We start from the raw sequence: 23,019 nt of genomic DNA, 5'->3' as shown, positions 1-23,019 counted from the left end.
CATCTTGCAGAGTAGGACCGTTAAGCCCTTCGAACAAGAGCATATTCCGAGAACCTTCCTCCTAAGAAGGGGGAACAGCGACAGCCCTCTCGGTCTTCTCCATCCACTTGCGCATACGTCCTGGCCGGCTCCAAGAACCGTGCCTGGCACGTAGGGCGCCGTCGTGGTGGGATCATGAGGGGCGCACCACTCACGATCACTCCTCAATACCTCGCTCCTCCCGGTGTAACCCGAGGTGGTTGAAGGTACGGGAGAGGCAGACCTGACGCTCCCTCCTCGCTCGCTGGCAGAACCAGCAGGCTTGGAGGGCTGCAGGCGATCGTCAACCCGCGGTGGCGATCGAGCTGCAGGCCTGGTCGAACCGTCTCGCTGTGGAGAACGGCTGGACTGAGCACAGCGGCCCCGATCTCGAGTGTCAGACGAGCTGGTGCTGGTTGCCATATCCGATCGCTCTCTGTGAGAGCGACGGTCAGGCGACCTGCAGGCTCCACTGTCACAGTGAGACCGGTGGCTTGTCCTCACGGCACGTCACGTCGCTGGTTCCAGCCGTGGCTGGCACCGGCGAACGGGGGGACCTCTTCCCAGCCTCAGCCGTGGCCGTCGTGGACCGTCACGTCCCCGGGTAGCCAGCTGGTCGCCGCGAGAGCGAGAGCTGGTCTGGTGAGAGTCGCGTGAGCGGCTGTCACCAGTCTTCCGCCCGTGCCGTGAACCTGACGCTGAGCGGACTCAGAGGTCTGGTTCCTGGCTGCACGGTCGCTGGTAGGCGACCGTACACTCGGTACCTCCTGCGAACGAGAGGCCGAGACGGACCCTGATGCAGTGGCAGAACCACTGACACCAGGCGAGGAAGTACCGGTGTTAGCCGGTACCCCTCTGGTCCCCGTAGTCTTCTTCCTTGCGGAAGAAGAAAGACAGGCCCCGCCTCCCGAAGGAGCAGGAGGACCAGCGGAAGGAACCCTCCCGTCCACCGAGGTGAGACGGGTCCGAGAAGCTCCCGAGGGAGACTTCTTAGGAGGGAGGAGGCAACCTTCTTCTTCCTCGGCTGTGAAACCTTAGAAGTCGAAGGGGAAGAGGCGGCAGCCGACGACGATGAAGAAGATGAAGACGACGACGACGACACCCTTCTCCTCTTCTTCGTCAGCTTCCTCAGGACAGACGTAAGATCTGCTATCCAGGGCGGAGCCGGGCTGCTGTAGCCGAAGCCACAGGGCCCGGACGCACCTGTACAGACAGACCAAAGTCTGGGGTAGTACCACCACGAACAGGGACGACGTCAGCAGGTATGGGCATCTCAGGAACAGCAGGCACAGCCAGCACAGCATCGGCAGGGACAGCCAGCGCAGCAACGGCAGGGACAGCCAGCGCAGCAACTGCATGGACAGTCAGCACAGAATCGGCAGGTACTGCAGGCAGCACCGGAAACACAGGAGGTGAAGCAGCAGCCATCAACATCCTGGTACCGGCGGCAGGTCAGGGGCGAGCTCTAGGGCAGCGGAAGTGTGGTCGCGGCAGCGCGGCAACCACGAGCGCGGCGGCACGCCCCCCCTCTCGGTACGGCGAACGGCACTTCACAGCGGCTGTAGGCAAGACTGTTACCACGTGAGGCGAGTACACCAGGTGAGGAGGGACGTCGTCACCTGGAGTCGATATCGTTGTCGTGGTCACCACTCCATGGGTGACCGCAGCAGGCCCAGACATAGAACCGCCGCCCCTGGACACTAGGCACGCCCTGCAAATCGACGGACGCCCATACCTCACCAAGGTCCACCCTCGTGGCAATAGCACCTGCGGAAATAACAGTAGTAGTGATTAGTGGGGGGGAAGTCCCCTCGCGCGGGGGGGTGAGCCCCACACCGAACGAGCGGAAGACCCCGAATACAATTGTACATCGGGCACCGAGCGCCCTCCCCCGCGCTCGACGGATCGGGGCGAGGAGGAGAAACCCAGATAACCTCCCCCCCCGAAGGGGAAGGGCCATCTGTGGGGAGCTTAGCGGGGGGGGAGGGATTCTCGTTCCCCACCCCCGCACAGCACCCATGTACCCAACAATAATAAAAGAGCCCGAGAGCAATCGTGCCCTCGGCACCGAATGCACGGGCATAAGGATCAATTCCCTGACTGAGCGGAACTTGAACCAAAATAAATATAGATGCAATCAATAATAAAAGGAATAACATGAAAAAGAATCTTGCATTACGATTCACTTCACCATGAATAAGGGCTCGGAGCGAGCGCATTTGCGCCCTCGGTACCGAGCGCAAGGGTAAAAGGATCCATTCCCGATTATGAACGGGAACCTTGATCCATAATGAATTGATGCAATCAAAATATATATATGAAAAATGAAAAAGAATACTGCGCTTGCGATTTCACTTCATACAAAATAAAAAGGGGAAGGATCAATTCCCGGGAAATAGCGGAAACATTGATCCAAGTAAATAATGCAATCTCAATAAAATATGAAAATGAAAAAGAACTGCACTTGCGATTTCACTTCATTCAAATAAAAAGGGGAAAGGATCAATTTCCGGGTAAGAGCGGAAACTGATCCAAAATGAGTATTGCTACAATCAAATAAATATATGAAAATGAAAAAGAATACTGTACTTGCGATTCCACTTCCATACAGAATAAGTTTTCGTGCCGAGCGCATTCGCTCGGCAACGAGCATACAGGTCAAAAAAAAAAAAAAAAAAAAAAAAATGAAAAGGCACTTACTTACGATTTTCATCTACACATTTTCAACCAAAATATAAGCTCGGAGCGAGCGCTCTCCCGCCCTCGGCACCGAGCATACACAATACGAGGATCATTTCTGGGAAAATGAATTCCCGCACTTACGCCCTTCAGTCCCGGCACTCGGGTAATCGGAGGGCGTGGAGAAACCAAGATCCTTTAATTCACAATTGAATTCAATGGAAATAAATATGAAATGATTGTACTTACAATTCAGTTTCACTAGATAAATAGAAAAAGAAAAACACAACCATGCGAAAGCAACGACGATGAAGCGGGCAGAGAGCGATGATACACGTCTACATGCCAGCAGGCCGAAAGCAAAAGTGGTTTGTTTACCTCCTAGTCGCCCGCGCGCGCCTGTCGGACAAGCAGTTAACTACCGAACCCCTTGTTCGAAAGCTTACGACCTATCCAGCTGCCGCTAGTACCTTCCTATTGTAAAAGGACCGAAGGTTTGTATGCCGTGTCGGAACAATCAATTTTTCCAACTGGAAAAATGAATGCCATATAGGATGAGAATAAGATACTGGGTGAACATATTTCGGTAATTTACCCTTCGAGACTTTTCCTTAAATAGTTGAGTGGTCCAATAAATATCATGTAAATCGGAACAGGCTTCACATGTACAGTTCTTGTTTTCAGATCAAAGTTACAATAAATAAAATAGCATCCGGCGAAGAGTATACGCAAAAACTGAGGCTGTAAATAAAGGCATTAGGAACAGAGTAATAAATAATGGCCTGAGTAACGTCACTAAGTGATCATTAAACGTACTTTGCTTCTCCTAAATTACACTAATCATGCAACAGAGACCAGTCAATTTTTTACGATATAATTAAGTTTTTTTCTTATACGACTCAGCGTCCACTGTGAGGGTATATAATTCCCCGCCTTTCTTAGTGCAAGTCATATTCCGGGTACAGCTCCTCTAATGACTGGCTCCCAAACACAGAAGTCATGTGCTCATGTGTGTCAAAGACACGCCCGCACACGGAAGAAGGAACATCAGACAACAATGAAACAGCTTTAAAAAATTCAATGTAAGGCGTCACGTCACAGAAGCACCGATCGCAGATTTAAAAAAAAAAAAAAAAAAAAAAAAAAAAAAAAAAAAAAACACACACACCGGAGAGAAACGCAACATTTGTCTCTGATTACAAGAATGAAGTTGGGGATGAAACCGCTCTTCATAACTACCTGATGTTAGCAGACAAGGTTCAAGTTTTTAGTGAATGTTGTGCACAGTGTCCTCAGTACTTATATGAAAAGGTCTTAGGGTATCAACATAAAAAAAAAAATCATATAAGCACCAATACGAAAATGCAATAGCTAAGACATCTCAGGTACCACCAAAAGGTCACAAAGCAGCTCTGATAGGAGATTTCAGTCTCCTGAGAGAGAGAGAGGAGACAAAAAAATTTGAGCAGATGTGTATAGAATAAAAACAATAAAAGTAAACCATATAATACCGTAAAATTTGATCAAAAGTATTGAATAAATTTATTATAGTAAAGTAAATCAAGTACGACTGTATTTTGTAAAATTAAAATAATACTTAAGAAAAATACTAATGCAGCAACCGATGTAACCCAGCCAGTGTGCATGCCAGTCACAAGCGCCAAGGTAGTCAATAACTTTCTGCCCAACCTTATAAGTGATGTAGGCTGGGAAAGAGCAAGTGCTTAACACAAGAGTATTATGAACTGTGTACAATTCAAACTTTGTAGTTAAGTAGTTATTTATTTGTTCATGGATCCCAAGTCAGTCCAGTTTTTATTTTTTTTAGGGGGTGATTTGCTCTTGAAATTCGACTGTTTTGTTTATTTTATCACTTTTATCACTTTAAATCCTCTTGTATAATTCAAATAAAAATTATTAGAAGTCTACAGTTTTGCTTGTTTCATATTACATGTAAATACAACTATACTCGGTGTTTTTCCATCTTTCCACCCGCCTTTGGTGTTTTTGTATGGTAACACTACGTCCCGGGCTTTAGATAGTTACATTCAGCTTACATTCAACGATTATAATAATATCCTATTTCGAATATTAACGGTGTAATTCGCATACAGTAAATTATTAAAACACTTTTCAGTTGCAAATGTACACCCAGATATCCTTTTATTTACCTAAAAATTACACGGCGTAACTATCTAAAGCCCGGGACGCAGTGTTACCATACGCTAACACCACAAGCGGGTGGACAGAAGGAAAAAAACAGAGTATAGGCATAGATATCACTCAAAATTCTATGCATATAAATATTTTTTTTTGTGCTTAAAATATGCTAGGTTGTCGAGTGCCTCTCAAGCTCCACCATCAATTTCTCGTAATCCTCAAATTGGAGTCGCTGACTGATGCAAGGCTGGACCCAGTAATGCTAGACCCAGTAACGGTGTCTCCTCCACCTGGTTGGCCTTCTATGTTCATACAATGAGACCAATGCAACGAGTTGTTATTGTTGTTGTTCTTGTTGTTCCAGTTCTACCTTTGCTTGAAGGAAACTTAAGGTTAAAGCTTGTATCAATAGCATTTTCAGATATCTTTAGGTGGTCCCTGATTATAACATTATCATAAGTAGATCTTACACTGGTCCCTGATAATCTTCTCAGGTCTTAAGGGGTCTTCCCATATCATAAGATAGTAGTCGCCAGATCAGCGTACATACAACAGGTCCATATAAATTTCATGTAGTCTGCATTGAACTCGCAAAACCATAACATTAATATACAATTATCAACTAATTGTCGCATGATGAGTGATGACCACACATTCTTAATGAGAGAACTACCCATTTTGCCAGAAAAAAAATTGCACACAAGTTTTGGGTGACTGCAAACTTTTGAGGGTGCTAGTGGCCTCTCACAGTCTGAATTCTAGTGTGCCTTGGCCTCCACAGGAATGAGGCAGCAATGGGACATCAAGGGGTACTGCTAAGTTAACTGACAATCTTACTGGTTGGCGTGGAATCTGAGCCACATCTAGAAAATAACTAAGAATTTCTATGGATTTTAGAAATTTATTGGTTAGGTGCAAGAATAGTCAAACTAGATGCAGAATAGCATACAAAATAAAAAGGTACAAAAATAGGAAGCATAATAAGTAATTAGTAAATTAACTTCACAACATTGGTGATAACTTATGGAACAATAGCAGGTAATATTCCAAAGGCAGATGAATTCTTAAGATTGCTCAAGATATATAGTAAAAATAAGAGGAGACAAATTAAGCTTGAGGATAACCCAAATGTCGGTTATACTTCATAAGATGAAACTATATCTTTCAAAAGGACTGTGATTCTAATCTCACAACTGCCTTCAGGGAGGATCGAACTCCCGGCCTCTGGTTTACTAGACCAGCGCTCTAGCCACTGAGCTATGAAGGCATATATGATACTCAAAAAGACAGAAAAATTTCTGGTTGTTTATATATATATATAAAATTCACTGGTTACTAAGTAATCACTATGTAAACAAAATAGGAAATCATAGGTTACATCTCATCTCGGGAGCATCATCTTCAGCTAATGAAATAGGTATAATTTGAAAAGATCTTAGATAATGTATTAAAAAATTAATACCTCAAACATAACGAGGATTAACCTACAAATAAATTGAGCACGTGCTCACATCCTTAAAAAAAATGAATGAATTAAACTTAAGATGAAAAAAAAAAAAAATAAAACTAGAAATTAATAATTTTATCATCTTCGCAAACACTTTAAATTGTGTGTGGGACAAAAATAAACATAAAATTCAGACATTTCAAACTTTCTCTGCTCAAATAGGTACTTTAGTATGTAAGATTGAAAAATACATAAAAATCACTTTGGGTATATAGCAGGTTACTTGTAGACACCGACGAACTGACATGGAAAAAAATCAATAAATACAGAACACAGATGTGAAATTCAAGTCTCACCGGCGTACGGATATTCGCGCAGGTGTACATACAATGAGAAAAGGTAGTGTCGTCAGCATACCCCATGTGGCGCACCATAAAGATTAGACGACTGTCCCTTCGAGCCCAAGCTGTAGTACCCATTATTTTTTTGCCGTTTACTTTATCTCTGTTTCCGCTTCCATTCCTTCAATCTTGCTGTCCAACCTTTCTAGCTATTATACTTCTTAGTACTCTCCTGAGATCCGAATAACTGATTATGTCCCAGAACTTGGCTTAGCAGTTTAAATCTGATAAATCAATCAGTCATCATCCGGTGTAAATGAGTTCCACGGAATATTGGGAGCTAAAAATAGATCAAAGGCTTGTGATTCCTTTCAGACGGTAAGTTTTCTTTTTTCTATCTAAAACAATTGAACCTATGCAACAGAAGGTAGATTCCAGGCCAGGTAAGAAGTGTCTTATGGGGGCGCTGTTACCCAGGGTAAATTATAAAAACTATCAAGGTTCGTGAACAGTAAATAACAGCAGGACTTTCAAGTTCGACTATAATATAGCATATAAAAAAATCTTAAGCTCCATACTTTCATTCCGTACAAACAAACACTGAATTCATGGCGTCCTCACCAGTTTCCTGAGGTCTTGTACAGAACTAGCGGTTTTCAACAGACTAAAATTCTGGAACATCATAACGAATAAAAATATTGAATAATAAAAATCAACGAAATCATATAAATAAAGAAATAGTACTACCATAATCGTTGTTAAAAACACTAAAAAGAAAAAAAAATATTATAACATTGTATGCTATTGTGTGACGTCACACTCAGGCGGGAAAGTTTAACTGTTTCGTCACTTGTACCGGTAAGTTGGGTAACAAACTCAGCTGCACCAATTCACCTCACAGGTCATCAATCACTAACTTGTATGAAACTAATGTTTCTATCTAGATATTACTCGGTAGCTTGGAGTAAATAGAAAAACCGTATATAGATGGATACGGCAACAGGTCTGGAATTAAAGACGAAAGCTCAGGGTCTACGATCTTCTCCTTCACCTTTTCCAGCCAGAGCTTCTTATACATATAAGGAAGATGAAACAAACCGAAGCTGATGACCTTAGGAGATCAAAACATTAAAAACATAAGAACAGTGATGACCTCTGAGAAGTATTATGGTAAAATCCTTTAATCCAGTAAAGTATGACAACAATATCGGCCAAAAATCGGTTTAAGGGGAAAACTACAGGTATTTCTCTGACGCACCTGTAGTGTCCGAGTTGTTTCATGCTCTTACGACAGGTTTGCCAGATAGCACCAGATGTCACTATCATAAGCTGTTGTCCGAAAAGTTTTGAAGTATGTTGTAGAACATTTTTGAGTGACTGTACCAGTGTGAAGCACTGCCAACTACTTGCCATAAAAAACTAAGATAAAGGTTTAATAAATATGACAAATAGGCTGTAGTAAGCTCCCCACCTTGAACTAATTTTTTTCTGCCAATATAATTAATGATTCTCACAGATAAAATCCAAAATAATTTTGCATGGCATTTAAAATTCATGTACTAAAAATATGTCGCAGCAAAATTTCTTCAACATAAGTGTACTTTACACACACACACACACATATATATTTATATATATAAAGTCAGGTAGAAAGCCCTATTTGGTACAGGCCAATTGACCAGACTTTATGTTTCCTATCATCCTCACATAGCGTTTCCAGAGCAGCCACACTCACATTTATTAATTATCTCACTAATTAGTTTTCTATAATAATTGCACGTGCCTTCAGGGAGGATCGAACTCCCGGCCTCTGGTTTACTAGACCAGCGCTCTAGCCACTGAGCTATGAAGGCTTATATATATGTGTCTCAAACCAAAATAATTTCGGGTTATACTTGGTAACATTTTAAAACTCATTTCGGAGCCATCATCTGCACACTGAAATAACCATGTCCTGGAAAACGTTAAATTTTAAAATATATTTTCAAAAATTAGAAGAGTTAAACTGCGAATAAATACCTCCAATATCACGAAGATTAAATTACAGGTAAACTGAGTACATGCGCACATCCTTAAAAGCAAATGAATGAAACGTACAAAAAAAGGAGAGAGAGAAATTTATATTTTCATCTTCGAAAATACTGTGAGATTATTTGTGGTACAGAAAGATTACCCATAAAAGTTTTCTGTCCTTCATACATATTTGAATCAAATAGGTACTTTACTAGGAAAGATAAAAAAATGATAAATAATAATTCCTTTAGGTATATCACAGCTTACACGTAAACACCAAGGAAAAAAATCAATAAATACAAAACATGGATAAAAAAATAAAAAACATGAAAAAATAAAAAAATACAAAACATGGAAAAAAATGGAAAAAAATCAATAAATACAAAACAAAGATGTGAACGTCAAGTCTCACGGGCGATACGAATTTTCACGATGTACGTATTATAAGAGAGAGAGAGAAAGAGAGAGAGAGAGAGCGAGAATAGGGCCGCGTTCCTTAGACCACGAGGTGTAGCCACTTTTTAGCCTTTTACTTTACCTCTGTCCCCGCTTCCTTTCTTTAAATCTTGCCATCCAACACCCTTTTTACTTCTCTGTACAACTAAGGAATTCCCTACCAGTTTTACCTTTAGATCCACTCTCTGTATCTTTTCATCTTGCTGTCCAACCTCTCCAACTTCTTTTCACTCTCGAGAATGACAGACAGTGTCGAGAATGACAGACAGTGTCTCAGTCCTTGGTTTGACAGCTTAACTCTGATAAATCAGTCATCTGGCATAAATCGGCTTCATGGAATATCGGGAGATCGCGAAAAGAGTTATAGTAGATACCTGATTGGCTGTAAATAAGCCAATCACAGGGCTGCAAACTCTCTGTCTCTCGAGAGAGTTCACATAGGCAGGATGCATGTTCCACCTCTCCTGAAAGACGTGTCCCTCAGGAGACGTGGAACATACATCCTGCCTATGTGAACTCTCTCGAGAGACTGAGATTTTCCAGCCCTGTGATTTGGTTTATCAACAGCCAATCAGGAGCGTCGTAAGGGACGGGCCTAGACATTAGATGCACGGGTGATGTGAATCTACTATAGTAGACAGTGTGAATCCGCAAAACAGGTAGAATTGAAGAGCAGTAAGACTGCAAAACGATGAGGTAAACAAATAGGAATCCTACTCCTTTTGCTTATATCTAAAACAACTGAACCTATGCAAGAGAAACTGGACTCCAGGCCAGATAAGGATTGTTTTATGGTGACGCTGTTGCCCAAGACAAAATAATAATGACTACCGATAGATATGGTTAAGGTTCGTGAATATAAATAACAGTAGAGCTTTTTAAGTTTTACTATGATGTAGTGTACATAAAATATAAGCTCCATACTTTCATGCAATAACAAACACTGACTTCAAGACATCCTCAACTATTCCTGGAAGTCTTGTAAACACACAGTTACTTTCGACAGACTAAATTCTGGAACGTTCAACTTGCTCCTATTTTTTGAATCGAATGTAAATAAGGACAGTGTTCGATCACTGTGGCCATTTTTCTTCTCTGTAGAACTGGAAGCCATTGCCTAATTGCTTCTCAAGATCTTTCATCTGCCAACAGCTCAAGAGAGATGCTCGTTGAACGAGTGGTTTACGTGCTCGCCTACCCATTATGTAGTCCCGAGTCCGATTCCCCGCTCTGCCAACATGGAATAAGAGGAATTTGTTTCTGGTGATTAGAAAATAATTTCTCGTTATAATGTGGTTCGGATCCCACAATAACCTGCAGGTCCCGTTGCTAGATAACCAATTGTTTCCTAGCCACGTAAAAATATCTAATGCTTCGGGCCAGCCCTAGGAGAGCTGATAATCAGCTGTGGTTTGTTTAAACTGAGATATACTTAACAGCTCAAGAACGAAGTGCGGAAACATTCTAGCTTGTAAAACCAAGACAGATTTGGAGATTTTTTAACGGACTTTGGAATAGAAGACGAAACTGCGATTAATGTATTTCTTGAGGTATAAAATGTACTGCTTTATACCAAAATATCTCAAATATTCTGAAGTTACTAAAGAAAGGGATGTAAAAGCATCTTTTCACTGACATTCTGCAACTCACTCACTATCTTGGGATTCTAATCGACAAATCTTTCTACCTATGTATTATACTTTTTACAAAATACTAAAGCAACATACACACAGAGTACAAAAGTGGACACTTTCTAGTTTCTAAAGGATTGAGAGAAAAAATTATTTTCCACCTGCCATACCTATCCAGCCAAAATGAAAACACCAGAGAAGGTGGAGAAAGACAGATAAATATAGAATTTATAAAGAAATTGCAAAGTGCTTTGGTCGGGCGATTACGTAAGACGTTAAACCTTGCGTATTATGATTGCATTATACAAAATATCTGCGTCCGCTCCTTCGTAACAGCATTGAAAAAAAAAAGAACTGACTATTTACATTAACATATTCGAGAAGGTGGAAGCTTCTGCTAACAAGAGAAAGAAAAATATGCATTGCAAATGCAGACAAACCCATGCAAAGTAATCACTCTGTATCGGTGAGCCGACCACGAACTGTGATTTCGCCATGGTAATGGATTCATTTGCATTCGCATTATGCGCTTGAAACCCAGAGTGACGTCATCGCCTCGAAGGATAGGGAGAGAAAGACACGAATTTCATTCTCACGGCAAAACGCGGAAACTTGTTATTTCTCCGACTTTACATAAAGTGATATTGTATATGTTTGTTGGAAACGATGGGCCTTCGGTAATTTGAATAAAACATAACAAAGAACTTTCATTACCCAAAACAGGTATAATTATGAACTTTAAATGTGGGCGTCTATACCTGAATTTGTAGAGGTTAGTGAAGAAATATGATAATACCTGAATTTGTAGAGGTTAGTTAAGAAATATGATAATACCTGAATTTGTAGAGGTTAGTGAAGAAATTTGATTATATCTGAATCTGTAGAGGTTAGTGAAGAAATATGATTATACATGAATTTGTAGAGGTTAGTGAAGATATATGATTATACATGAATCTGTAGAGGTTAGTGAAGAAATATGATTATACCTGAATTTGTAGAGGTTAGTGAAGATATATGATTATACCTGAATTTGTATAGATTAGTGAAGAAATTTGAATATACGTGAATTTGTAGAGGTTAGTGAAGAAATTTGAATATACGTGAATTTGTAGAGGTTAGTGAAGAAATTTGAATATACGTGAATTTGTAGAGGTTAGTGAAGAAATTTGAATATACGTGATTTGTAGAGGTTAGTGAAGAAATTTGAATATACGTGAATTTGTAGAGGTTAGTGAAGACATTTGATTATACCTGAATTTGTATAGGTTAGTGAAGAAATATGATTATACGTGAATTTGTATAGGTTAGTGAAAACATTTGATTATACCTGAATTTGTATAGGTTAGTGAAGAAATATTATTATACGTGAATTTGTAGAGGTTAGTGAAGAAAATGATTATACGTGAATTTGTATAGGTTAGTGAAAAAATATGATTATATCTGAATTTGTAGAGGTTAGTGAAGAAATTTCATTATACGTGACTTTGTATAGGTTAGTGAAGAATATGATTATACGTGAACTTTGTAAATAGGTAGTGAAAAACATTTGATTATACCTGAATTGTATAGGTTTAGGGAAGAAATTTGATTATACCTGAATTTTGTATAGGTTAGTGAAGACATTTGATTATACCTGAATTTGTATAGGTTAGTGAGAAATTTTTGATTATACCTGAATTTTGTATAGGTTAGGGAAAGAAAATTTGATTATACCTGAATTTGTATAGGTTAGTGAAGACATTTGATTATACCTGAATTTGTATAGGTTAGTGAAGACATTTGATTATACCTGAATTTGTATAGGTTAGTGAAGAAATTTGATTATACCTGAATTTGTAGAGGTTAGTGAAGACACTTGATTATACCTGAATTTGTATAGGTTAGTGAAGACATTTGATTATACCTGAATTTGTAAAGGTTAGTGAAGAAATTTGATTATACGTGAATTTGTATAGGTTAGTGAAGAAATTTGATTATACCCTGAATTTGTAGAGGTTTGTGAAGAAATATGATTATACCTGAATTTGTAGAGGTTTTTGAAAGTTGAAGAATTTGATTATACCTTGGAATTTTGTATAGGTTAGTGAAGAACTTGATTATACGTGAATTTGTATAGGTTGGTGAAGACATTTGATTATATCACCTCTGAATTTGGAATTAGGTTGGTTTTAAAGTTAATGGGAACAAATTTGATTATAGAGACCGGGTGCAATTTGGGTATCTAGGCGTTGAGGCAAGGAAATTTGATTAAACGGAAAGCCTTTGAAAAATTTAAAAACACCGTGTAATTTGTAGATGGTTTGGTTGAGGTGAAGAAAAACTATGATTATAGCCCTCGAAATGTGTAGAGGTTATTGAAGAATTTATTATACCCAGTGAAAATTTGGTATAGGGTTAGGTGAAGACAAAACGTGTGCTTATTGAAATACGCCGTGAAGTTTTTTGGTATGGTTTGGGTGGGTGGTGAAAGAACGAATTTTTAAATAGATTAATGTAATCTAGGAAGGAAATGTTTGGGGGGTATTAGTTACCTGAAAAGAAATTTGATTATACCCCGCTATAACCCCTTGGAATTTTGGTAAGAAAGGGGTTTAGAGTTGAAAGGGACAAACTGCGTGAAATTATACCACCGGCGTGAATTTTGTATAGGGGTTGAGCTTGGTTGAAGAAAAATTGGGTGGGTAACGTGAAATTTGATAAAGGGGGGGACCGGTGGAACCTGGTTGGGGAAGGGGGGGGGGAAAAAAAACTAATTTGTATAGTGTTAGGTTTAAGGAGAAATTTGGATGAAGATTAATATTACCTGAATTTTTATAGATTAGTTGAAGAATTTGAATTATATCCTTGAATTTGTATTAGGTTAGTGAAGAAATTTGATTATACCTAATTTGTATTTAGGTTAGTTGAAGACCATTTGATTATCCCTAATTTGTATAAGGCTTAGGGGTGGAAGGACATTTGATTATTACCTGAATTAATTTGTATAGGTTAGTTGAAGAAATTTGATTATACCTTGAATTTGTATAGGTTAGTGGAAGAAATTTGATTATACCTGAATTTTGTATAGGTGGTTAGGGAAGAAATTGAAGATATACCTGATTATTTGTATAAGGTTTATGAAGACCATTTGGATTAATTACCTGAATTTGTAGATTTGTTAGTGAACAAATTTGATTATACCTGCATTTGTATACGGTTAGTGCAGAAATTTTGTTTATACCCTGAATTTGGTAGAGGTTTTGTGGAAGAAATAAATTTGATTATACCTGAAATTTGTAGAGGTTGTAGAGAAAATTTGATTAAACCTGAAGTTTTGGTATTAGGTTCTGAAAGAAATAAATTTGGATTTGATACCCTAATTTGTAGAGGTTGAAGAAATATGATTATACCTGAAATTGTAGAGGTTAGTGAAGAAATATACTAGTACCTGAATTTGTATAGGTTAGTGAATGAAATATGATTATACCTGAATGTGTAGAGGTTAGTGAAGAAATAAAGATTATACCTGAATTTGTAGAGGTTAGTTAAGAAATATGATCATACATGTAAGTACTTTCATTATTATGCTTTTGGGGTGAATTAAACATTCATGTAAATTATTCACAAACTGTAGGTTACGTACGAAAATATATGCAGCTTTGACAAGGCACAGTACGATTAAACAAAGGAGAGAGAGAGAGAGGAGAGAGAGAGAGAGAGAGCGAGAGAGAGAGAGGAAGAAGAGAGAGGAGAGAGAGAGAGGGAGAGAGAGAGAGAGAGAGGTCTAATAAAGTTGAAACCTTCTTATGATAATATCTGCCGGTAATCTCAATGTTAAATGTCAGCGTCGATGAACTTGTCAAAGAGTTAATTCCTATGAATGGGACTTCTAAATCTCGGATCATTTCATATAATCCAGCTACTCTCTCATGCAAATAATTTATTATAAACACGTTTCTAACAACAATAAATGAAAGAAAAGTAAATTACGAAAACACAAATAAAAATAAAAGTCTACCGATTTACTAGTACTACTGCTATTCACGTACATTTGAATTATGTTTTAGTTTATTCAATTCTGAAGGAGAACAATTTTAAACCTTCCTTTATCCTACAAGTAATGATTGTTTGTCCGCGCAATTCTATGTAGATCGTAAAATTAGCCATATATTTTGTCTTATTCCACAATTTATTTTACCTCGATTCGCTTTACATTTCTTCTTTCCCACCGTCGGGGGTCGGTTGCCTGATGCGCTTTTCCTTACAACATCAGGCATGGTTTATTATTTGGCAAAGGGGTTTTTACGACTGCGTGCCCTTGCTGTCACCAACCACAGTTACTGGCGGTGGGCCTCGCCTTTGACTAAAAAGTCCACCTGCAAGGCAGCACTTTCCACCAGTTATTGGTGGTGGGCCTAGCCTTTTACTAAAACAGTAGACTGAAAGGCAGCAACTGTCTTTCAGTCGCCTTTTACGACACGCAGGACCTACGGTGGTAGTATTCTTATACCTCTATCACAGGGTGGTGATAATTGCTTTGTCATTAGTGGGATTCAATCCACTGACTGGTTTAGAAACTACGATGTACATTGACTTGAGATCTCTGAGCCATCTGTGGTCAAAAGTCAACAGTATATCGTTATTTCTAAACCCTGAAGCAGTTCGAATTGCAATGGAGACAAAGCGCTTATCAATTATAATTCCTCTTGGATGTAAGTTATTCCCGTGGTACAGTGACCTGGTTAATAAACGGCATTTGTTTTTGCATATATATATATATATAAATATATGTAATGAGGTTATTTCCTCATTATTCATTTGGTAAACGTGTAACTCGAGCGTCAAGGCAAAACAAACAAACCTCTCTCTATTCCAAGTGACTAGCGGCTCGTGACCTCTCTCTCTCTCTCTCTCTCTCCACTCTAACAGGTAATGAAAATGAGAGAGTTGCATCATAAAACAAACATTTATTTAGTAACAAAGATAATGATCCAAGTCTTGCTGACTAACTTAAAAAAACTCAACAGTAAAATGTCTGGCAGTATTCAGTCACCAAAAAGTCTATATCCATCGGGACTCCCTCTCGGTCCCCCACCCCCCCCTGCTGGTTCTGTCTAGAACCATCTGTTTCAAAGACACAGAACACATCCCATAAGTACACACACAAGTTTAGCAACAAAATCAAAGATTAGATATTCTTATAAAAATGTCAAACAGACAACAAGCCACCCCTTTGGCTAAAGTAATTTAACTCACCCATGCAGCCGGACTATTTCGCACACTTAATAAAAAACCACTTCGGAGAGCACCACGGCATCCTACCTTCCTTCCAAAGACGCCTCTATCAAAAATCCCCCATAGACTTGGGTATCATAGATTTTAACAGGAAGAGGCGCACATGCACATACGAATGCACAGTTCGTTAGCGCCTCACAATACTAGCTGCATCCAGTTTCACAAAGGCACTTTGAGAAGAGTTCATGACCTGAGTACATTGACTTGTCTAACTATGCAGTTTTATGTCACGCCATCCACAGAAACTCATTGTTCAGCTTTCTCGGGTCGTTGCTTCTACTCTGTTCTTCACATTCCATAGGTCACAGCGAACATATTGGCAATATATTATTAATCAAAAACCCTAGGCCTACATATATATATTAGCTGACAAACCCAGCACTACCTGGGAAAACTCTCTATGACAACCGATAAACTCTCTTTCCAACTCTCCCTCAACTTTTTCTTCTTTCTCCTCCCTAACACCCCCTCTAGTCTCTCACTTCCTCTCCCTCCACAAACTCTCTCTCCTCTAACTCTCCCCCAACCTCTCCAACGTTTCTCTCTCTTCTTTCCCTCATTCTCCTACCTAACACCCACTCTACTCTCTCTCTCTCTCTCTCTCTCTCTCTCTCTCTCTCTTTCTCTCTCCCTTTCCTGTTATGATAGTTGCTTCAATTACATTACCCAGCATTTTTGACATACTATATTTCATCCCTTCTCACCCCCCTTTTCAATCAGGGCTGAACATGGACTTGAAGGGCATCGGGGTGTCACTATTCATCTCAACGACCTCAAAAACTACGGATTAGACACTGCTATCTGTCGATTTTTGTTAGTTTTTACAAATTATATTAATAAAAGACATTTCATGCGGCCGTCTACCTTGCTTAGCATGCATTTACCCTGGACTTTGACAATGATGGACACCTATGGGGTTAATACTGTTATGCACCTTACACTTAAGGGTTGTCAGTTTGTCCTAATTAGACCCAGCATTGACAGAAAGGTTTGACATAAATATTATCTCTAGCTTGACATCAGGTACTCTGACTCTGTGGATAAAGAGGCAATCCATCTAACTCTATCTTCTATCAAATCCTATACGCAGTCAAAGCCGTGGTGCTCTGAACTGCTACCTCAGTAACTTCACCACCATCGATCGCCAGGTCTTCTTACACCATTCAAGTTTCCCATTCCAACTGAAGTACTGGGCCATCGGAAGGGAAAGAATGGCAAAGAAAATATCCTATGAAACGAAATACTGGACAATCAGCCACAAACTACTGATTTATTGATATGCCTGAAAATAGACTTGAAATAGGAGTGTGTATCTGATTGGACAATCACGCAAGGAGGATTAAAACAGTCAGACAAGAAAGCACAAACCCAACTCGGTAATAGAATAGTAGAAAGTTTCTCCACAAGTCAGTAATAAGATACCAGTGACCGCACAGCAACAAACTATTCCCCTCAAGTATGCAAATATACAGTAGAGAGGAAAAGGTGTTTAATCACCAGTGGAAAGGATAATGAGCACCACCAGTTACTAAGAAATACAGCAAAGGTATTAGACAGTTCTGATTACTAGTAAGGATACGTTGTCTCCCAGTAAGATCAAGAATTTTCATTAAGAAAATTATTATAATTCAAGAAATGTTAATGTATTTTTTGTACATTGTATACTTCTTAATTAATATAACATTTTAAAACTGCACCTTACCTACTATGATGATCATAGCTTGGTCTGCGGTTAACTACACCAGAGCTCTTGCCACTGAGCTATAAAGACTTTTATTCAAGTTTGGAAAAGGACACCAGTTTATTGCCATTCAGTAAACATCAACACTGACAAAACCAGGTAAGAAAGTAATATCTTTGCCTTAGGAATATTGTTACCAGTTACCACATGTTTGAGAGGTACCAGTGTGGAGTACCAACAACTGCTTAACATAAAAAATAAGGATAAAGGCTCAATATATAAATGACAAAGAGGATATAGTACACTCCCCATCTTAAAACTAATTTCCTCTGCAAATAAGATTAAGAATCCTAATGGGAAATAATCCATGATAGTTTTGCATGGCATATAGAAATCTGTGTTGAAATTATGTTGCAGCAAAATCCCCTACACAACAGTTTCCTGGGATATACCAATTAACGTTGAAGGGTCCCATTAGAACTAATTCAACTGATCAGTTATTACTAACATTTTCCTACCATACACAGATTTTCTAGTACAATTACATAGATTTGCTTATTGACATAGTTATTACTTTATAATAATTGTGCCTTCAGGGAGGATCGAACTCCCGGCCTCTGGTTTACTAGACCAGCGCTCTAGCCACTGAGCTATGAAGGCTCATAGATGTAAGAATACCACCGCTAAATTTTTGGTTATTATGAAAATATAATTTTGTTATTTCAGCAAGTAAATAGAATCACTTAAGGTTATAAACAACATATACTTCTGAAGAATTTTAAAAAAACGACTGTTCAACGAGTGGCGGTCACTAGACTCGTTACATAAAAATCTTGATTGACAAATAATCTAGAGCAAAACAGGTAAAGGGCAACTGACTGGTTAATCACTCTCCCTCTTTAACTCTCCAACTCTTTCTCTTCTTTCCCCCATTCTCCTCCCTAACACCCACTCTACTCTCTCTCTCTCTCTCTCTTTCCTGTTATGATAGTTGCTTCAATTACATTACCCAGCATTTTTGACATTCTATATTTCACCCCTTCTCACCCCCATTCCTATTGAGGCTGAACCTGGACTTGAAGGGCATTGGGGGTGTCACTATTCATCTCAACGACCTCAAAAACTATGGATTAGACACTGCTATCTGTCGATTTTTGTTAGTTTTACAAATTATATTAATAAACGACATTTTCATGCGGCCGTCTACCTTACTTAACACGAATTTACCCTGGACATTGACAATTTCTGACACCTATGGGGTTAATACCGTTATGCACCTTACACTTAAGGGTTGTCAGTTAGTCCTAATTAGACCCAGCATTGACAGAAAGGTTTGACATAAATATTATCTCTAGCTTGACATCAGGTACTCTGGTTCTATGGATAAAGAGGCAATCCATCCAACACTATCTTCTATCAAATCCTATACGCATTCAAAGCCGTGGTGCTCTGAACTGCTACCTCAGTAACTTCACCACCATCGCCAGGTCTTCTTACACCATTCAAGTTTCCCATTCCAACTGAAGTACTGGGCCATCGGAAGGGAAAGAATGGCAAAGAAAATATCCTATGAAACGAAATACTGGACAATCAGCCACAAACTACTGATTTATTGATATGCCTGAAAATAGACTTGAAATAGGAGTTTGTGACTGATTGGACGATCACCTAAGGAGGATTAAAACCATCAGACAAGAAAGCACAAACTCAACTCGGTAATAGAATAGTAGAAAGTTTCTCCACAAGTCAGTAATAAGATACCAGTGACCGCACAGCAACAAACTATTCCCCTCAAGTATGCAAATATACAGTAGAGAGGAAAAGGTGTTTTATCACCATTGGAAAGGATAATGAGCACCACCAGTTACTAAGAAATACAGCAAAGGTATTAGACAGTTCTGATTACTAGTAAGGATACGTTGTCTCCCAGTAAGATCAAGAATTTTCATTAAGAAAATTATTATAATTCAAGAAATGTTAATGTATTTTTTGTACATTGTATACTTCTTAATTAATATAACATTTTAAAACTGCACCTTACCTTCTATGATGATCATAGCTTGGTCTACGGTTAACTACACCAGAGGTCTTGCCACTGAGCCATAAAGACTTTTATTGAAGTTTGGAAAAGACACCAGTTTATTGCCATTCAGTAAACATCAACACTGACAAAACCAGGTAAGGAAGTAATATCTTTGCCTTGGGAATATTGATACCAGTTACCACATGTTTGAGAGGTATCAGTGTGGAGCACCAACAACTGCTCAACATAAAAAATAAGGATAAAGGCTCAATATATAAATGACAAAGAGGGTGTAGTACACTCTCCATCTTAAAACTAATTTCCTCTGCAAACAGGATTAAGAATCCTAATGGGAAATAATCCATGATAGTTTTGCATGGCATCTACAAATCTGTATTGAAATTATGTTGCAGCAAAATCCCCTACACAACAGTGTCCTGGGATATACCAATTATCGTTGAAGGGTCCCATTAGAACTAATTCAACTAATCAGTTATTACTAACATTTTCCTACCATACACAGTTTTTCTAGTACAATTACATAGATTTGCTTATTGACATAGTGATTACTTTATTATAATTGTGCCTTCAGGGAGGATCGAACTCCCGGCCTCTGGTTTACTAGACCAGCGCTCTAGCCACTGAGCTATGAAGGCTCTTAGATGTAAGAATACCACCACTAAATTTTTGGTTATTATGAGAATATAATTTTGTTATTTCATCAAGTAAATAGAATCATCTAAGGTTATAAACAACATATACTTCTGAAGAATTAAAAAAAAAAAAGCTGTTCAACAAGTGGCGGTAACTAGACTCGTTACATAAAAATCTTGATTGACAAATAATCTAGAGCAAAACAGGTAAAGGGCAACTGACCGGTTAATCACTCTCCCTTTTTAACTCTCCAACTCGTTCTCTTCTTTCCCTCATTCTCCTCCCTAACACCCACTCTACTCTCTCTCTCTCTCTCTTTCCTGTTATGATAGTTGGTTCAATTACATTACCCAGCATTTTTGACATTCTATATTTCACCACTTCTCACCCCCATTCCTATTGAGGCTGAACCTGGACTTGAAGGCATTGTGGGTGTCACTATTCATCTCAACGAACCTCAAAAAACTATGGATTAGAACACTACATATTCTCGTTTTTTTTTGTTAGTACAAATTATATTTATAAACAATATTTTCATGTGGCTGTGTATTTTTTTTATTTTTTTTTATTGGCTACTCTTACAAAAGGCCTTAAAAGTATACAATCTAGATGTTCCAATCTCATTATGCAAGGCGTAACCTCTTTTACCTATTTATATAGGTTCATTATCCAACATGCATTCGAGAGACTAACCAGGGCTATCAAGATGTTCCTACCAACAACCCTGGTTACCAATTCTATCTCCACTCAACAGATCAGTTCTTATTTAGATCTGGAGGAACGTCGCTGGCCAACCAGCCGTGGCCCCGTTGCCTACGTGATGTCGCCTCCGCCCGACATCCCCATGTAGTTAGCGTAAATGCTTAGGCCGCCCTCGATGATCTTGATGGAGAGCAGCTCGATGTCGGGGGCCCGCATACCCAGGCTTTGGCAGACGCGGATAGACTCTCTTGAAAGGACGCCTCTCCAGTTCCCTGTCACCGCTTCTATTGATGGTACCGTCTCCGTAATTTCTCTTGTTTTTTCCTTGATGTCTGGTGTGTTATACTTCGAGACTTTATTCTGATGGAACACGTCGATGGAGTTGACGTTTGCGTCGGCAACAACTTGAGCGTCTATGATCATTGAGCCAGTTTCCTTCCACACCAGAAGGTCTGGCTTTCTTAAGCCCTCTCTAGTCGTCATCCGTGGCTCTAGCCTTGTCCGATAACCTTCTTCTTCGGCCTTTGTTTTGATATACTTAACTATGCCGTCATGCCTTCTTATCCGCCAAGGTTGTACTGCGGGGCACACCTGCAAGATATGGTGTAGTGTGCCTGGGGAGTTACATCCTAAATCGCATCGGCTTGAAGTGTCTCTGCCGCGTGCGCTTCGGGCTGGTGTTGTTAAGATTCCCATTCGAAGCTTGATTGCGTTGACGAATGTGCCCCCCCTCATAAGGCGATTTCCAGCGTCTATCCACTTTGGCTTTATACTGTGGGACGCTTCTTTAAGTCCCGTACCGTCCATGGAGGCATATAGTTTATTCTTCCAGTTCGTAAGGGCCAGCGGGGGATATCCTTCCAGGTGTTTCTTAGCTATCATGCTTACCACTCTGTCTTCAGATTTTTCCAAACGTTTAAGTAAGTTCCTCTTGGCGACTGGTGTACTGTCCGTCATACTTTCTATACCTAATCCTCCGTCGGCTGTTTTAGCATAAAATACTCCAAGAGGAGTATCTTTAGGCAGATGTAATGCCTTTCTTACGAAGTATCTTGTTTCTAAGTCGAGTTTCTTTAGCTGGTACAGTTTTATTTCATCCTGGTGTAACACGTGATGGTACCGTGGGATGAGTACATTCTTAAGTGCCCACAGTTTTTGCTGGGGCTTGAGCATTGCTTTTTGTAGGTTGCCCAGTTCGACTTGAATCCTCCTTATAGCTTGGGGGCCATTCGGTGTTTTCATGACCCCCACTTGGACTCCCAGGTACTTATAGAAGTTAGTCGCAGACAATTTTGGTAGAGCCGTTTCTTTATACACAAAACCACGGTCGTCGTGGTACCATGTTCTTCTGCCTGGATCTGCCTTGATCCCAGTGGTGGCGCACTTCCCTATTCCGGGCTCCAATCCTAATTTAGCCGCTTCATCTAGTAGAGTTCCAATTGCTGTTGTCAGTCCATCTCTTGTAGTTGCCACCACCACGATATCATCGGCAAATGCCAGGTACTTTATCCTTTCCCCCTGCAGAGTGGCCCCGACACCCTCAGGGATCTTTTTCAGCACTTGGTCTAGTGCGATGTTGAATAGTAGAGGAGACATTGGATCTCCTTGCATCACTCCTCTTTTTATTTTAACAGCCACCCCATTGATGTTTGTATTTATTTCCTGATAGAAATTTCTTAAATAGGACACAGACTCATCGTTAAGCCCCGCCTTCTCAAGGGCTCTGAGCAGTGCTGGGTGACTGATTGAGTCAAACGCCTTCTTAAAGTCAATGAAGGCGATATATAAGCTGGTGTGGTCCTCTTTCGCTCTTTTCATTAGTTCTTTTAAAATTAATATATTGGCGCTGACTCCTTCTTCGGGTTTAAATCCCTTTTGCCTTTGCGATGTTGGAAGGCGTTCTGATAGCCGCTTAGCTAGGATCTTATGAAGGCCTCTCG

The 23,019-nt window shown here is 39.7% G+C and overlaps 4 non-coding genes across 4 annotated transcripts; all 4 read right to left on the bottom strand.

The window, feature by feature from the left end:
* Positions 1-6,051: 6,051 nt before the first annotated feature.
* On the bottom strand, positions 6,052-6,124 carry Trnat-agu (transfer RNA threonine (anticodon AGU)). Its single transcript has one exon. It is a non-coding gene; the product is annotated as a tRNA-Thr (tRNA).
* Positions 6,125-8,425: 2,301 nt separating this feature from the next.
* On the bottom strand, positions 8,426-8,498 carry Trnat-agu (transfer RNA threonine (anticodon AGU)). Its single transcript has one exon. It is a non-coding gene; the product is annotated as a tRNA-Thr (tRNA).
* Positions 8,499-18,287: 9,789 nt separating this feature from the next.
* On the bottom strand, positions 18,288-18,360 carry Trnat-agu (transfer RNA threonine (anticodon AGU)). The gene has a single exon. It is a non-coding gene; the product is annotated as a tRNA-Thr (tRNA).
* Positions 18,361-20,306: 1,946 nt separating this feature from the next.
* Positions 20,307-20,379, bottom strand: Trnat-agu (transfer RNA threonine (anticodon AGU)). Its single transcript has one exon. It is a non-coding gene; the product is annotated as a tRNA-Thr (tRNA).
* Between the last annotated feature and the right edge of the window lie 2,640 nt (positions 20,380-23,019).

Source organism: Macrobrachium nipponense, chromosome 4 (assembly GCF_015104395.2).
Source record: "Macrobrachium nipponense isolate FS-2020 chromosome 4, ASM1510439v2, whole genome shotgun sequence".
Classification (NCBI taxonomy): Eukaryota; Metazoa; Arthropoda; class Malacostraca; order Decapoda; family Palaemonidae; genus Macrobrachium; species Macrobrachium nipponense.
The sequence above is the reverse complement of the archived record's forward strand: the minus strand, read 5'-3'. Positions and strand labels throughout refer to the sequence as shown.